The 18,369-nt window shown below is 52.2% G+C and overlaps 1 protein-coding gene across 2 annotated transcripts in view; it reads right to left on the bottom strand.

Annotated features, from left to right (window-relative positions):
• The window catches only part of TANGO2 (transport and golgi organization 2 homolog), a 62,743-nt gene extending 51,616 nt beyond the window's left edge, over window positions 1-11,127 (bottom strand). For both annotated transcript variants that reach the window (XM_023559309.2, XM_023559311.2), the window contains exon 1: window positions 11,087-11,127. The gene's annotated coding sequence lies outside the window, so the exon portion shown is untranslated. The remainder of the gene's footprint in view (window positions 1-11,086) is intronic.
• Window positions 11,128-18,369: the final 7,242 nt, after the last annotated feature.

Raw genomic sequence — 18,369 nt, 5'->3', positions numbered from 1 at the left:
GGAAGACCCCAAATAGGTGCCCCAGGCTGAGAGCGGCGAGGCCATGTAAGTGGCAGTCAGGGCAAGGCCATACTTGGAGGTCAAGGCCTGAGTGTTGGCCAAATGTCCTGACAAGCACTGCGTTGCAGCCCCACCTTGGCGCAGCACAGCCGGCAACACCCCTGAGCCCAGACAGCTGGCCGACTTCAAAACAAAAAGCTGTCTTCTTGCATTTTGCAGCAGCTTCATTTTGTGCTCACAAGGCTCCAAGGGGTTCTACTGTGGCCTGGGCTCCTCTGCAAGACCAGGTGGCCCTGAGGATGGCAGAGGCAGCCACTCTGAGCTCCACACGGGAGCATCCCCACCTTCTCATTGCCCCTTCCCTGGGCTTCCTCACGACTCCACATTTCTTGACCTACATGGATTCCACTTCACTGCCCACGACAACCAGACAGTCTTGGTCATGACCAAATCATTATTTAAAATGCTGACCACTGTGAGCATTGCCAAGTGTTATGGGTTGAACTGTGCCCCCCAAAAATATGTGTTCTAAATTCAACTCCTACACCTGGCGGAGGAAACCCTGGTGGTGCAGTGGTTAAGAGCTACAGCTGCTAACCAAAAGGTCAGCAGCTGGAACTCACCAGGCGCTCCTTGGAAACTCTATGGGGCAGTTCTCTGTCTCATGGGGTCGTTATGAGTCAGAATCAACTCTACAGCAATGGGTTTTTGTTGTTTTTTTTTGGAATATCTGGGGATATAATCCCATTTGGAAATATGATTTTCTTTGTTATGTTAATGAGGCCACACCAACATAGAGTATGTTTTAAGCCAATCACTTCTGAGATCTAAAAGGACCAGACACAGGCACAGAAGCAAGGAAGCATAAATGAGAAAAGATTGTTGCCATGTGTAGATTGCCAAAGAACCAAGTAAGAGAAGCTGAAAGAGACAAGGATTTCCCCCAGTAGATAAGACAGCCTCGCCTAGAGTTTGGACTTCTAGCCTCCTAAACTGTGTGAAAATAAATTTCTGTTCATTAAAGCCACCCACTTGTGGTATTTTTGTTACAGCAGCACTAGATAACAAAGACACCAAGTTACATCTCTTTTAAAAACCTACTGAGACATACTGGGAAATGGATATGGGCCAGCATTAAATCCTGCTGAGAGCAAGAAGGCCACAGCCTCGAATCACATGTTCTTCAAAGGCATCCAGCACAGACTGAGACCATGTTGAAGCTCCCAAACTGAGGACTGCGACTCAGGCCCCATAGGTGTGTGTGTGTGGATGAGCCCTCGCACTCACCTGCGTGCCTGGCCTATAGCTTCCACTGAGTCCTTGCCCCGGTTAGAAGCACCAAGGAAGCACCGTTTCTTTGAGGGGGTCTCTACCAACCTGAGTCTGCACCCTTGCCAAGTCCTCCCACCTGGGGCCAGGTCAGATCTACAGCAACCGTTTGTGCAATAAAGGGTTAACTCAGCAGGCCTGGGTTCTCCACACACTGTGCATTCCAACGAAAGGTCTGGCCCTTGGCCATCTTCTGGGAGATAGCCCCTGAGCCCACAGAATGCTTGCCTGACCAGAGTGTCCTTGTCTAGCTGGGGGCTTTCGTCCCTGGACCAGAGTCTATGCTAACAATGTGGCTTCTCGGGGTGGGGGGAGGGAGCACGGGGAGATGGGGTGTGCTTGGTCTATGTGGCATCAGCTTGACCTCTAGAGGGTTAGAGACTAAGGTCAGCCCTATGGGCAGTCAGCCGTGCCTACAGGACCAACCCCCATTAAAAACCCTGGATGCCAGGGCTCCAGTGAGCTTTCCTGGCTGGCAATGCTTTGTGCATGTTGTCCCATGTCACTACTGGGAGAAATAATTTCTGTCTGTACAATTCCACTGGGAGAAAACAACTGGACACTTGTGCCTTGTCTTTCCTGGACTCCACCCATGTGCCTTTTCCATTGCTGATTTTAATTCGTATCCTTTTGCTATAATAAACTGTAGCCATGAGTGTAAGAGCTTGGCTGAGTTCTTCTAGCAAATTACCGAGCCTGAGATATAAAAGAGAGAAGTGAGTAGAGACATGGTAACCTCCTACCACCAAGAAAGAAGCACCGGGAACACAGCGCTTCCTTTGGACCCAAGGTTCCTGCGTGGAGAAGCTCCTAGTCCGGGGAAGATTGATGAGAAGGACCTTCCTCCAGAGCTGACAGAGAAAGAAGGCCTTCCCCCGGAGCTGACGCCCTGAGTTTGGACTTTTGGTCTACTGGACTGTGAGAAAATGAATCTATCTCTGTTAAAGCCATCCACTTGTGGTATTTCTGTTATAGCAGCACTAGATAACTAAGACACAGCTGGAACAAGAATAAACTGGCTCCTGACCTGGGCACTCCCTCCTCCAGACCCCATCAGGTAAGAGGAGGACAGTCTCCACGAGCATGGATACGGCAGAGGCCACTCCCAGGAGGAAACACCTTGAGCGCTCCCACACACCCTGGAGTCCCTGGGCACACCTGGACCCCTGCCAGCTGGATCTATGAGGTATGAACTGAAAAAGAAGAGCTCTTTTCAAATCACAGCCAAAGGTTTCCTATTCTCTTTAAGAAACCAGTGAAAGTCTCTCCAAAATCAAGACTCAACACGTCTCGTGTTTCCCTGGTCTAATGACCTGGTAATTCTCCAAAACCGGGAAGGAAACACCCCAAGTTTGGCATGAGCTGAATAGCAAATGGTGCTGGCTGTGAGAGCCTGATGCATTCCAGGCACTCCCAGCCCATCTGCTTGATAACGTTTTTGAGAACTAATCCAGAGCGTCTCCGCACTCTGACTCCAAGCTAAGCACGCACTGAAGGCTTGGGTCAGCCTCCTCCTCCGACTCCACAGAGGAACCAACTAGGCCTTCGTTCTAATAGCTGGTGAACATGGATTACGCCCTTTTTAAGAAGAACGAGATTCTCAAGTTGAGTCAAGCCCCAAATCTCACTCCAGGTGGCATCTACAAACAGCATGGCAAGAAATGATGCAGACAGACAGACAGGAAGACAGACATGGCAAAAGACAGGCCAGGGGCACAAGCAGAGAGAGTGCAGAGATGGCTGCAGGGGTGTGGGTGAGGGCCACTGCTTTAAGTCAGGGGCACAGTGGGCAAATCCCACCTTCATTGGTAACTGTGCGGTCAGGATCGACACGAATGAGACTCCCAAAGTGTGGAAGTAGATCCAGTCCTCACCTTCCCAATTCTCTATCCTCGTTACCAACCACTCACATGACACTCTCTCTCACAGCCCCAGCCACCCTAGGCTGGGTCAGAGCTCACACATTAGAAGGACACCTGCTTTCAGGTGTCAAACAGGCAGACACCAGCCCCTGCTAGCTCTCATTGCACCTGTGGTTTCATTAATTCGCTGAAACAACTTAGAGAATTCACAGAGAGACACCACACTTGGGAGAACCGGTGGCATAGCAGTTAAGAGCTCTGTTGTTAACCAAAAGATTGGCAGTTGGAATCCACCAGCTGTTCCTTGGAAGCCCTATGTGGCAGTTTCTACTATGTCCTGTAAAGTAACTATGAGTCAGAATCGACTCGCTGGCAACGGGTTTATACCATACTTAAGGAGGCCCTGGATGGTGCCAATGGTTAAGCACTTAACTAATAGCCGAAAGACTGGTGGTCTGAATCCACCCAGAGGCACCTTGGAAGACAGGCCTGGCGATCTGCTTCCAAAAGATCACAACCTTGAAAACTCTATGGAGCAGGTCTACACACGCGGTCACTATGAGTCGAAATCAACGCAACAGCAACCAACCACAACAAAACAATACCATACTTACTACAGATTTACCCCAGTCAGAAAGGATACAAACAGATACATAGGGCAAGGTCTGGGAGGGGTCACAGCACGAAGCTTCCATATCACAGGAGGGCTGCATCACTGTCTCCCATGCATGATCACCAGCCAGAAACTTCATCTGAGTCTCCCTGTTTACAGCTCTTATCAGCCTTACACCTACCATGTGGCCCTGACAGATTACCTCAGGTTTAATCAGCAGGCGATCCCTCTTGGTCTGGTCAGCCCTCATTCATTAGCCTCAGGGTGTTGGTCTGGCTCAAAAAATGGAACACAAAGGCCAAATGGCTTTCTGCAAGGTGATCTACACCTTGCAGCCACGTGGGAGCCTGTCTTCCTAGCCCTCAGGCCCCATCTTGGAGGCAAGCTGGTGACTCATGCAGCCCAGTGGAAGAAGTGGCAAGCCAAAGGGGCTGAAGGTCAAGCTGGCAGGGCCTTGCTGTTACTGCCAACCCGGATGGGGAAGAATCTGGCTGGGGGTGGATTGGGGTAGGGGTAGACCATCTGTTCACTGTTACCTCAGCAAGGTCAGGGGCCAGGCACAAGCCAGCAGGGGCTGGGACAGACCGCAGTGCGACTAGGAGGTGGCTGAGCCTAAAGAGGCATTGTCCCCCCCACCCCACCACCTGCCATCTCCAGGCCACCCTCTTCTGCACCCCAGACCCCATCGGGCCACCAGCCTCACCTCCCCTGGGGGCTAACAGGCATTATGGACTGGCTGCATCTGCCACCCACTTGCTCTTACCTTCCACCTTGCCAACTTCCCTCCAGCACTGGCATCAACAACCTGTCTGCCAAGAGACTTAAACAGAGACTTGTACACCAGTGTTAACTGCAGCACTATTCACAATGGCCAAAAGGTGGAAACAACCTAAATTGCTCACGAACAGATGAATGGATAAACAAAATGTGCTACATACATACCAAGAGGGGACTGGTCAGTTTGTGGCCCCTGCTGGGAGGGGCTGTGGCTTAAAACCGACAATCAATCCCAACCCCACAGAGATTTTTTTTTTTAGACAGAAAGAAGCAGGAAGAGAAACAGCAAGAAGAAGCAGAAGGAAGAAAGAAAAGAGAAGAAGCCGAGAGAGTGAGGAGGCAAGAAACCTCCTAAAAGAACTGTAACACCGGTCAAGGACTATAACAGTGAGAGGGCCCAGAAGGGGCCCAGCGATAGAGCTGGCAGTGACAGGCCCAGAAGGGGCCTTGTGGCAGTTGGTGGTGATAGACAAGCAGCGCCAAGAAGAGCCTGTCCTGAGGGGCTGGAAGGAGGCCTGCACGGCCAAGAGGGGCTAAGAGAGTTGTCCTACATTGAAGGGAGACTTTGCCTACATGCTTCCTGATCCTGATCCCGAGTTGTACTACTACTTCCTTAATAAACCACTTAACTGTAAGTACGGTCTGTGAGTTCTGTGTGGCCACTGTAACAGATGATCAAACCCTGAAGAAAAGTAGCGAGTGCCATGGGAGGGATGGCTGGAGTCAGAATTGGTAAAAAGGTTGGAGGGTGGAGGTATGTCTGACCTCCATCTCATGGGTATCACCTTTGGGCTGATCCTGGTCATTATCCCCCCTCAAGTTAGACAGGTTCTGATGCTACTGTTACTACTCTCATTTCACAAGCATTATGCTCTTTTGAGAACTATTTATATGGGATCAAATTGACAACCAAACCCATTGCCATCAAGTCAATTCTGACTCATAGCAACTCTACAGGACAAAGTAGAACTGCCCATAGGGCTTCCAAGGAGTGGCTGGTGGATTCAAACTCCTGATCTTTTGGTTAGCAGCTGAACGCTTAACCACTGTGCCACCAGGGCTCCAAATTGACAACAGCAACTCAAAAGATTGGACAGGAACCTTAGGGGGCAGCGAGTTTATGTTAATGGGGGAGGAACAACTCAGAAAAGGAGGGTGAGAATGGTTGTACAACTCGAAGAAGGTAATCGACGTCATTGAATCGTACATGTAGAGAAACTGGGTGTATGTTTTTCTGTGTATATTCTCAACAGAAAAAAATAAATTATTAACAAAAAAGGAAAAAAAAAAGAGCCTGTTTGCCCTCCTCCTCCTCGCCTCCAGGCTCTCATGCCTGCTGTCCCTTGTCTGGCCACTCGACTTGGCCTCTCTGCTATCTAAGCCCAAGGCTCCACATCTCCTGCCACACGACTAGCAGCCCCCAAGGGCCTGGAGGGCTTGCGGTTGTTACTTTCACCCCCAAGTCACACAGAAGTATGGTCTCATCTGGAAAACGTCCACCTATACACAGTAAGCGAAACCCAACCCCTGGTTGGCTGGGTATACCAGCCAGCTCTCAACAGGTGTGTGCGCGCGCACACACACAGAGGTTGTATTTTGGGGGACTGACACACAAGCAATATCCCACTGGCTGTGTGACAATCCCTCCTGGCCAACCAGCCTGGCTGCTGCTGCCCAGCTCTCCCCCTATGACATGTGGGCTTTGCCCACCTCTCGGCTGGGTTGGCACTTCAGTCTTGCCAAGTTTTAGCACCTCACACAATGCCATGGTGGACCCCTGTGCACACGCTGCACAGGCAGCCTGAAGACTCTCCTAGAACAAAGACCCTAAAGTGGGATTGCTAAGTCAAGGGGTGACATTTTTAGGCCCCATCTGCCATACAGGGGTGCGTTGTCTCCCTCAGGCACAGCGCTAGCACTGTTAACCTGCCCCAGGTGCAACAGCACGGTGGGCAGGTTTCATTTGCATTCCCTGAATGCAGTGCGTCTCATGATATTTGGCCAACTGCATGACCTTGTACATGAAGTTCCAATTTTGGTGCTGAATTCTGGGCCTTTTGTCTTGTTGATCTGTAGCACTTTACATGGTGTGGGCAGGAACCCCCATCTGCTCCATTAACTGCAAATGTTTTCTTCCAGTTGATCTCCCGGCTTTTAAGCTTTGCCTGTGGTGTTCTGTCAGAAATGAGTTTGTTATGTTACAGCAAATTGCCCCATCTTTACCATGCAGCTTTTACCTCTTGTGTCTTGCTTAAGAAGGCCCTCCCTGGCCAGAGTAAGACCCTGTTCTCCTGACTTCCTTTAATGGCTATGTTTGGTTTGGTCAGCCTGTCCTCTGCCTTGGCAGGCTATGAGGTAGGGTTCATCTCTATTTCCCGAGTGGATAGCCAATCGTCCCCAAGAGGCTTGGGGGTTGTCCAGCCTGCCAACCTCATCCACACAGTGGACTCTCAGTCACACAGGTCCCTCAGGGGCCACACACACATCTTCAGGCCTCTGACACCTGGCTGAGTTACCTTAGCTGTAGTGCATATTTCGGTAACTGGTTGGAGAATAGTCTCCCTCTTGGCAATTCATGGAATCTTCTAAAACTCTGACTATATCGTGTCTTGCCCCACCTGAAACTTTCTGAGGAGACCCACTGCTCTGAGGCTAACACACACGCACCATTCCCCAGATGCTGTACAGCCTCATGTCCGTGAAACAACATAGCAGCCTGACTGCGAGTACCACAACATCCATACACCAGGACAATGTGCAGTTAGAGACAGGAATGAGCTGCAGTCCGACCACGGCCACATGAGGCCTCACAGACCCACAAAGAGCAGGAGAGGCCACACTAGGAAAGAACACACTGCCCAGTCCCTGCACAAAGGCCCATCACGGGAACAGGAGTCAGAACAGGGGCCACCAACTTGGGGGTACTGACCAGGGAAGCCACAGGGAGACGTGTGGGTGCTGGTGATGATATCCACACTCAGATGTGGAAAGTAGCTGCCCAACTTGGTTCACTTTATAAAATTCACTGAGCTATATACTCTTAACGGAATCCCCGGGTGGCATAAATGGCTAAGCGCTCAACTCCTAGCCAAAAAGTTGGCGGTTCAATCCCACCTAGAGACTCCTCAGAAGACAGGCCTGGCAATCTGCTTCTGAAAGGTCACAGCCTTGAAAACTCTATGCAGCAGTTCTACTCTGCACACATGGGGTCACTATGAACTAGACTCAGCTCAACAGCAAGTTAACAACAATACCCTTAACATGTGTGCACTTTTACATTACGTATGCTTTACTTCAGGATTGTCCACCCCAAACACCTGCTTATAAGGAGAAACTGGGCAAATCCTCCTGTCCTCCCCCACTGGCCCTTCCTTCAGTCAGGGGAAGAAGAACCAGGAAAAACAGGAGGGCAGCAATAGGAAACTGGACCACAAGGGCAGGCTTAGCCCTGGTGCAAAACCTATCAACCTAGGCCTGCGTGCCATCAGGCTCTTTCCATTTCTCATAACGGTGCCCTGACTCCATCAGAGCCCACAACCCCGCCCAGTCCCCAAACCCACCAGAGCCCAGAGCAGGAGTGGGCCTGCGGTCACCCAACCCACCTTCTCAGACAAAGCATTTTCCTTCTTCAACTGAAAAGGTGAAAAGGGGCATCTGGATGGAATTCCCTGGCAGCAGAGAATGAATGGGATGCACGTGTGTAGATGGGGCGGTGTATCCACCGGAACACAGAGCCAAGGGCACCTAGACATCCGGGAGCGTGAGGCTCCAAGTTCACGTCACCCCAGTCTCCTACAAGGGCTGCCTACACTGAGGCTCTGCCCCTTTTAATTACCCAGAGCGGTTTACACATTTTGGGAATACATTTTAAAGCTCATCGGCCTGTTCACCTGGCTATAGAGAACAGAGTCTGCCAGCTTCCAGCAAGCCCCTCAGTGAATGCAAGCCATCTTGGCCAGGCTGAGACCCCGCTGTCTAATTCCTGCCTGCAGCCTCACACTGCGGACTCTGCCCAGAGACCTGCAAAGGCTGTGGAGGTCCCAGAGGCGGAACAGCTCTTTTCACACACGTGCGCTCCTGGCGGCTGCCAGCAGAGGAGGCAAACAGAGGGAACACCGTGTGTCTGGGGCCTTAGCTGAGAAAGCCCTGACGTCTGTACATATCCCAAGCAGCAGACCCTGCCCTCCTCCCCTCTCCACATCTGAGAGTTAAAGCGCTATGTCGTATTGTGTGGCTACCGTGATGTTCCTTCTCTTCTACATCTTTCGAGATATTTCAGGGGCGCTGACTAAGCCACACACCAGAGTGTCAGCAGCTTGTCACAGTCCAAAGAAGCAGCATAAGCTAGCAGCACAGTAAACACTACATAAAACCCCCGACAGGCCCCAGCCCTGCCGTGGCCACTGCAGCCTGCATGGTAATAAGCAAGAAGGTGTGCTGCAAAGTTCAGAAGACTGGGGGGATGAACACCCAAACGTCAGCAGGGTTCCAGCAGAGCAGCCACCCAGAGCTAGAGGCCAGCCTTGTTATTTTTAAGCATGCATATATTATTTTTGTAATCTAAAAAGAAAGTGAGAGGAAAAGAAAAAAGTCACAACGACAACCTTAAATGGCAGCTCCATTGTTCTGAGATGACCTTGTTTTCAGAGTCCTCTGTCATACTCCGAGGTTGGGGGGTCAGGACCAACCAACACCGGACTCCGTGCACGACCTTATGTGCTGATCCTCTCATGTCGGGAGTATCACTGGCCATGCAGGTACTTGGACCCCTCCTCCATCCCCCAGCCTTCCTGCACTGGGCTAGTTCTCTCCATACCCGCTCTGGGGTCCCCACAAGGCCCTTCTATCCAGTGGATGTTCTCAGAAGCAGTACCAGTGGGTGGGCACTGGGAGTGCCAGGGAGAGTGGGCACCAAGTCTGCCCTCAGAGAGCTCACCATCTAGCACAAGAAGCCGGGCATGGGACCCAGCCCCCATGACACTACAAGTGATTACACTGAGAAATGTGACTGAAGTAACAGCCCATAAATGAAAGCACGAAGGAAGCATGAAGTAGTAAAAATCGCTCAGGGGGGCTGGGCAGGCCCAGGCTTGAGCAGACTGGGGATCTGTGGGAAAGAGCTGGGGTTTTAACTCTCAGATGTGAAGAGGGGAGGAGGGCAGGGTTTTGCAGCAGGAGGTCCGCTGCTTGGGACGTGTACAGAAGTCAGGGCTTTCTCAGCTAAGGCCCCAGACAGCGACATGGTGTTCCCGCTGTTTGCCTCCTCTGCTGGCAGCCACCAGGAGCGCACGTGTGTGAAAAGAGCTGTCCCACCCCACTGAGCCCAGCCCCACTCCCACGACAGAGCACTGGGATCTTGCGGGGGGGTGGGGAGTGGCAGAGGCTCTGCTGTGTCCACCTGCCATCATGGCCGTCCTTCCCAGGCCTGCTCTGCCATTGCCCAGCTGCCCCCAGCCACCTGATGTGGGAAGACTCCTGGGAGATGGGCCCAGGAGGAGAGAGGCTCTGGGAACTGGCCCCGATAGGAATGACCTTGGGAACACCATTTGTTCTCTCAGCCTGATTTTCCTCTGCCGTGAACGGGTTCAGGTCATGCAAGTGAATACTTCCCTCAACAGGCTGCCCAGCGGATTAATAAGTGCAAGAAAGCACTTCCAAAGTGCTATCCAGCTGTGGGCCCCTCTTCCAGCTACTGTCACAACTGCTCCATGGAAGAGGGTTCTGAGCCCAAACACAAGCAGCAAAAGCAGCAGTCAGCAGGTCAGGAGCAGATCACAGCCTGGCTTGCTGAGCAGGTGACATCCTCCCCAAGGAAAGGAGTCTGAGGCTCAGGGACTTGCCCAAAGACTTCCTCAAAAGCAGTGTCCAAAGCAAGTGTCCTGGCCCAGCAGAAAGCACAGGAGAGGCCTGGAACCAGAAAGGGTCTCAGCAACAGGCCCCTGGTGCCCACTCTCTGGGAGGAAAAGAGGCATAGCACTGGCTGCTGCAAAGCCAGGGAGGGGGCCGGCCCCACTCAGCCACCCTGTTTGGAGTGGGGGGTGGTCAGAAGGCCTGAGACACCCCAGGAAAGCCGGCTGCAGTCACAGGATGACCCAGCACTTGCCGCCCTACTCTGACAAACATCAGCTGTCACAGGCCTCCAGCCCTACCCTTGATGCTGGCAAGAGGCCACAGCCCGCCCACCCTGCAGTGACCGCGCAGTTCTCAGCCCCGTCGTTATCAGTTTCCCTGCAGCATGTAAGCACTGCTTGTCACGGGCCCCCACACCCCGCCAAGGCGGAGCTCATTGGAAACGCCTTGCAAAAAGCCTGGAAAGCTTTCGTCGGCTGGGGTCGGTCTGGTCTCCCCAGACCAGCGTCCCGGGCCTGATCGCTTGATTTCCACTCCACGCCCCAGGAAGCAGAGCCGAGAGCCGCCCGGGCCGCCCGAGCCCCGTGCCCCCGAGCCCGGACCAGTTCCGCCAGAAGCGGAGCCCGCGGGCCCAGGACTCTCGCCGCGCACTCACCGCCGCCGCCTGCGCCTCAGCCGCCGATTTCCGGGTACCACGTTCACGCGCCAGCACCACCGCCCAGACCCCGCCCCGCCTGCCGCCGGCGCGCTCGCCATTGGACCAAGCCACGAGGGGCGGGGCTGCGAGCCGCGAACCGAGGCCAGTTGGCTGCGCGCTCTGTCCTTCGGGGGCTGCAGCCTTCTCGGTGCCCGCCCCCAGACCTGCGCCAAGCTTTGGGACTGAGCAGGCATCTGGGGTTCTTTTGATCCCGGGAACCTCCTGGTCGTCCATCATCCGCACCAGCAGCCACCTGCAGCCACCCCCGAGTCCTTGCCCTCGTGGGCACCCCCGTAGGCTGCAGCTGCTGGACCCCGGCCCAAGCTTCAGGCCACCGGCGGTCACCTGCAGGCCGAGAGCCCCTCCCCTGCTCCGAACCTGCTACAAGGCCGCTCACTTCCCCCTCCCCAGTCAGACTGGGTCATGGGCTGACCTTTCTGTCTGCCCACACCTGACCCCTGAACCTGGCCATCCTGCGTTCTGGACATTTCTTCCTTCGTTTTATACCCCCAGCTCATTACAGCGTCTGCCTCTTTGGCCTTTAGCCCCCCTCCCCACCCCATCCCTGAGGGCCCTGCCTCTCTCAGGACAGACCCTAGTCCCTGGTCAGGCACTGCAGCCCCACCCTTCTCAGTCAAGCAGGTGGGCCATAGGATGGGAAGGGGCCTCACAACAGGATGGAGGCCTTGGCTGCGCTTCCCACACTCCACTGGCCTCTGGCTGTGCCTGAGGCCTAAGCCCAGGATGGAGACAGGCGCCCAGAGCCTGCGCCAAAGTGAGCATTCAACAAATGGCACCTGGTGTGTTGTTGACAAAAGATGACGATTACAGTATGTATGACAATAATGTGCTATGCCCTCTAAGCACAATGTCTTGACCCATAGCTATCATTCGCCCGATTTTACTGATGCAAAGGTGACTCACCTGAGGCCCAGAATGCTTAAGTTACTTGCTTGATTCAAAAACAGTGAGTGGCAGCAGCTGGATTAGCGCCACAGCCCTACTGGTTGAAGACCTCACAGCCCTGATTGCTCAAGCCACTCCTGGAGCCATAGCAGCGCAATGCGGTGCGCTCACCCTCTTGGGGAGGCAGTGGGACAAGTGATACCCTGAGCCTGTGAGCAATCTGGGCCCACGCCCTCTGGCCCTGCTAGATCTGGAGCTCACTGGTCTGTTCCAGGTGCCCGCCCACATCACCCTCATCTGTAGTTCCTTGAGCAGCAGGCTGGTACCCACATGAGCTAGGACTCCTGTTTTGCCTGGGTCAGTAACATGACAGTGTGTGTGAAGACCAGGTTTTGCTCTGGAGTCAGCACTTTCCCTACCTAATTTAGGGCCCTTTTACCATGCTCCCCCCACACACCTGTCAGTTTGTTGTACTGTGGTGGCCACCCAACTGGAAGAGATTCATATTTGTACCCATTCCAAAGAAAGGTTATCCAACAGAGTGTGGGAATTATTGAACAATATCGTTAATATCACACACAAGTAAAATTTTACTGAAGATGATTCAAAAGCGGTTGCTGCAATACATCGACAGGGAACTGCCAGAAGTTCAAGCTGGATTCAGAAGAGGATGTGGGACAAGGGCTATCATTGTTGATGTCAGATGGATCTTGGCTGAAAGCAGAGAATACCAGAAAGATGTACCTGTGTTTTATTGACTATGCAAAGGCATTTGACTGTGTGGGTCATAACAAATTATGGATAACACTACAAAAAATGGTATTATGGATTGAGCCGTGTCCCTCAAAAACGTGTATCAATTTGGCTAGACTGTGATTCCCAGTAATGTGTGATTGTCCACCATTTTGTCATCTGATGTGATTTTCTTGTGTGTTGTAAATTCTACCTCAAAGATGTCACCCTGAAGACTAAGGTGCACCTGACCCAAGCCATGGTATTTTCAGTAGCATCATATGCACATGAAAGCTGGACAGTGAATAAGGAAGACCGAAGAAGAATTGATGCCTTTGAATTGTGGTGTTGGTGAAGAATATTGAATATACCATGGACTGCCAAAAGAACAAACAAATCTGTCATAGAAGCACAGCCAGAATGCTCCTTAGAGGCAAGCATGGCGAGACTGCGTCTTACATACTTTGGACATGTTGTCAGCAGGGATCAGTCCCTGGAGAAGGACATCATGCTTGGCAGAGTACAGGGTCAGCGGAAAAGAGGAAGACCCTCAACGAGGTGGATTGACACAGTGGCTGCAACAATGAGCTCAAGCATAACGATTGTAAGGATGGCTCAGGACCGGGGAGTGTTTCATTCTGTTGTGCATAGGGTTGCTATGAGTCGGAACTCAGAACTCCATGGCACCTAACAACAACAACAGTGATGTTAATGAGACAGGACTCTATCCACAAGGTTAGGTTGTGTCTTAAATCAATCTCTTTTGAGATGTAAAAGAGAGAAGCAAGCAGAGAGACATGGGGACCTCATACCACCAAGAAAGAAGAACCAGGAGCATAGCACGTCCTTTGGACCCCAAGGTCCTATGCTGAGAAGCTCCTCTACTGGAGAAGATTAATGACAAGGACCTTCCGCCAGAAAAGATAGAAAGAGAAAGCCTTCCCCTGGGGCTGGTGCCCTGAATTCGGACTTCTGGCCTCCTAGTCTGTGAAAGAGTGAATTTCTCTTTGTTAAAGCCATCTACTTGTGGTATTTCTGTTATAGCAGCACTAGATAACTAAAACAAATGGGAATTCCAGAACACTTAATTGTGCCCATGCGGAACCTGTATATAGACCAAGAGGCAGAACAAGGGGATACTGCATGGTTTAAAGTCAGGAAAGGCGTGTGTCAGGGTTGTATCCTTTCACCATACTTATACAATCTGTATGCCGAATAAATACCCTGAGAAGCTGGACTATATGAAGAGCACTGTATGAGGATTGAAGGAAGACTCATTACAACCTGTGATATGCAGATGACACAACCTTGCTTGCGAAAGTGAAGAGGACTTGAAACACTGGTGAAGATCAAAGACTACAGCCTTCGGTATCGATTGCACCTCAACATTTAAAAAAAAAATCCTTACAACTGGACCAACAAGCAACATCATGATAAACAGAGAAAATACTGATGTTGTCAAGGATTTCATTTTACTTGATTTACAATCATCACCCATGAAAGCAGCAGTCAAGAAATCTAAGGACAAATTGGGCAAATCTGTTGCAAAAGACCTCTTTAAACTATTCAAGAGTAAAGATGTCACCTTGAGGGCTAAGGTGTGCCTGACCCAAGCCATGGTTTTTTTTCTACGGTGCTTTAAGTGAAAGTTCACAAATTAAGTCTCTCACATAAAAACTTATATACACCTTGCTACATACTCCCAATTACTCTCCCCCTAGTGAGACAGCCCACTCTCTCCCTCTACTCTGTCTTTTCGTGTCCATTCCGCCAGCTTCTAACCCCCTCCACCCTGTCATCTCCCCTCCAGGCAGGAGATGCCAACATAGTCTCAAGTGTCCACCTGATCCAAGAAGCTCACTCCTTACCAGCATCCCTCTCCAACCCATTGTTCAGTCCAATCCATGTCTGAAGAGTTGGCTTTGGGAATGGTTCCTGTCCTGGGCCAACAGAAGGTCTGGGGGCCATGACCACTGAGGTCCTTCTAGCCTCAGTCAGACCATTAAGTCTGGTCTTATGAGAATTTGGGGTCTGCATCCCACTGCTCTCCTGCTCCCTCAGGACTTCTCTGTTGTGTTCCCTGTCAGGGCAGTCATCGGCTGTAGCCGGGCACCATCTAGTTCTTCTGGTCTCAGGATGATGTAGTCTCTGGTTCATGTGGCCGTTTCTGTCTCTTGGGCTTGTAACTACATTGTGTCCTTGGTGGTCTTCATTCTCCTTTGATCCGGGTGGGTTGAAACTCACTGATGCATCTTAGATGGCCGCTTGCTAGCCCAAGCCATGATATTTTCAATTGTCTCCTGTGCATGTGAAAGCTGGACAATGAATAAAGAAGACAGAAGAAGAATTAATACCTTTGAATTATGGTGTTGGTGAAGAATACTGAATATACCATGGGCTGCCAAAAGAATGAACAAATCTATATAGGAAAAAGCACAGCCAGAATGCTCTTTAGAAGCAAGGATGGCAAAACCTTGTCTCAAATACTTTGGATGTGTTATCAGGATGGACCAGTCCCTGCAAAAGAACATCATACTTGGAAAAGTAAAGGGTCAGCCAAAAAGTGGAAGACTCTCAATGAGACAGACTGACACAGTGGCTACAACAATGGGCTCAAGCATAAGAACAATTGTGAGGATGGTACAGAACTGGGCAGTATTTCGTTCTGTTGTACATAGGGTCACTGTGAGTCAGAACCCACTTGACAGCACCTAACAACAAAAACCACCACCATGTTCACTATGAGGGGACCTGGGGCTCATAGCGGGGAAGGGCCTGACTGGTAACCAACAAAGGCAAGATCTGAACTCAGACCCGCCCAACATCCACACAGGTCTGTTCTGCCCCAACTCTTGCACTACTGTGTTCCTCCTGGAACTCAATAAAAGCTCTTTACAGGCAAGGAGACCAAGGACTCCAGATGCCCTCAGGCAGCTGACCCAGCTGGACACACTGTGCTCCCTCCCTACCATCTAGCAGGCTGATCATGCCCTCTGGCGTAAGGCCAGCAGTCACAGAGTGGTCTCCCTCAAACCACTGGCCCATATATGCCTTAGAGGAGTGGGACATGGACTGACCAAGCCCTCGAGCCGCAAATAGCCCTTGCCTTCAGCAGGGGCATGTGGTCATGTATTGGTCGAATGGAGGTTCAAATCCCGCTCTGCCACAAATAGCCGTTTGGCCTTGGGCAAGGCCCCACCCCGTATTCTTGTTTTTCCCCAACTAGGCAGGAGCCAGATCAGAGATTCTCATTCACTCTGGCTCTGTCATTACCAATGCAAGCCTGGATGGTATTTGGTGCCAAGCAGCAGACGAGGCCAGATGGGCTGGTTCTACAGTGGCCATCTGAGCCCCGGTATCTCAGGGCTGGAAGAGGCTCACTGCCGTTCTGCTTGTAATTGCACATGTCTTCAGACAGGGAGCTCAGCACCTCCTGTGACTACCCTCTTAATCTCTGCACATCTCCGACGGCTGAAAAGTTCTTCCTCACATCCAGCTGCAAAATTCCCCCCCTGTGGCTTTCCCTGCATGCCCCAGGGCTGTCCCTACAGAGCTGCCAGCAGCTGGGTAGAGAGGGAGGGGAGAAAGGGAGGAGATTGGGCTACTGGTCCTTATAGCAGCAGGTAAGTGGTGGAGGCCATCCCTCCTGTTCTCTGGCTGGTTCTGGCCACAGCCTGCATCATGTGGCCCTGAGTCCTATTCACACTGGCGGCCCGCTCTCATCTTCTGTGTGTAGCTAGTGATCGGCTTGGGAGCAGACAGGTTTCTGGAAACTTGCTGGGGGTGTGGGATGCTCAGGCAATCCCCCAGCGTCCGCAACTGGGCTGATTTTGGTGGGCAGTTCTCTCCTCTGGTCTCTCAGTAGAGGTCTGTCTAGTCCATCTTTCCATCATCAGCAAATACATGAAGAGTGGGCAGTGCCGGGCCAAGAGGTCACTGCTGAGAAGAGGAGCTCTAGAACAGCCAGGACCCAAAGGATGTCCAGGCCACAGCATGTCTCACTGCACTTGCCTGCCCCTCCTATCACTTCTAGCTTGGACATTAAGAACATGTTTGGTTCAGAGCATGGGATTCATTTAAGGAGCAACACTGCCCTCAAAAAAATGGGTAAGAACAGTTGGGATAATTAAACCCATTCTTTTTTTTTTAAATGCAGGAAAGAGAACCCCCTCCAGCCCACAAAGAAGCTGGGCCAGAATGTCAATGATGGTGCTATTCCACAAGATGCGAGCTACTCTGCTCCCCTGTGCTCCAGGGAGGGATGCTTCATTCCACCTGACCAGAGCTGCAGGCAATATCCCAATGCTAGGGATGCCAAATGGCTTACACCTCAAGTGCCTGGCTTTGAAACTCTTCTGGGATTGATTCATCATGCCTGCCAGGGCACTGGCGGGTCCACAGGTGATACCAGTGGTGAGTTCTTGCCCTTAGTCATTTCACTTTCTTTGTTCTGAACAAGCAACTTCTGAGTGAAGGCACTGGACCGCCAGATCAGAAGTCACCCCAATTAGCAGTGTCATTGGCAGTAGTGTGGCTCCTTGGGGATGCAATGAGTGAGTATCCGGTCATCTCCAGATGCAACCAGAGCAGGAAAGACGTAGAATCAAGCCTAAGCCATGGTTGCTGATCACGATCACCGGGCCAACTCAGGAACTCCCCCAGACAAGCCTCACTGGGTGCTATCCCTGCCCGGTGCCCCCATGCCACAGAGTTAAGTAGAGCTGACTGAGGGTTATGATGGCATTGTCATGTGTGCCCCATGTTACTGTAGGGATGTGGTTGGTACTCTCTGCCCAGCAGGGAAATGCTAAGATCAGACGCTGTCCTGTTGAGTGTGAGTCCAACACTCCAGGTAGGTGGAGGAAGGGGGCACCAGGATAAGACTTGGGAGGGGGCGGGGTGTAGCGCCTAGAGCCGTGGGGGTGCAATGAAGGAGGTTCCATGGCACAGCAGTGCCACGAGGACCTTGCAGGGTTGGCTGCGTCCAAGATATGAGCAGATTCAGAACTAGTAGGGGAGGGACCCGGTTAATTGAAGGGTTCGTTCCTGTTCTCTGAGACACTGAGCCCCCAGACTCTCTGAGCCAAGGGTGCACCCCCTCCCGCCCCTGCTGCGGGAACTCTGGGGGCAGTGAACGTGGGACAGCCTCCAGGCCCCTGGAACCAGAGGGACTGGATTTGAGCCCCATGACCCCAAGCAAGTGACAACCCCAAAGCTTCACTTCGCCTGTCTGTATGGGGATAGCCACAAAACTCCCCCTCCTGGGTAGTGTGAGGAATACAATTAGATGTCACAGGAAGGCGTAGTGCGTAGCTCCCAGCTGTGGCGCTGGGGAAGGATACCTGCGAACAGACGATGCTGACCGAGGCAACGCGGCGGGAGTCCGGCAAAGAGGCCCCGGGCCTGCCAGATCCAGATGGGGGGGGGCGCCAAAAGATCGGAGGAAATCTCGGAGGGCGGCCTGGAGGAGACAGCCCCGCGCCTCCAGTCGCGCCGCAGCGGGCCGGGCAGGTGCGCGGACCTCAACCCCTTCGCGAGGGGGACGGGCATCTTCTGGGACGGACACTTCGGGAGCCCAATGGCAAGCGGCCGTCTCCGCGCGC

The sequence above is a fragment of the Loxodonta africana genome, chromosome 19 (assembly GCF_030014295.1).
Source record: "Loxodonta africana isolate mLoxAfr1 chromosome 19, mLoxAfr1.hap2, whole genome shotgun sequence".
Taxonomy (NCBI): Eukaryota; Metazoa; Chordata; class Mammalia; order Proboscidea; family Elephantidae; genus Loxodonta; species Loxodonta africana.
The sequence above is the reverse complement of the archived record's forward strand: the minus strand, read 5'-3'. Positions and strand labels throughout refer to the sequence as shown.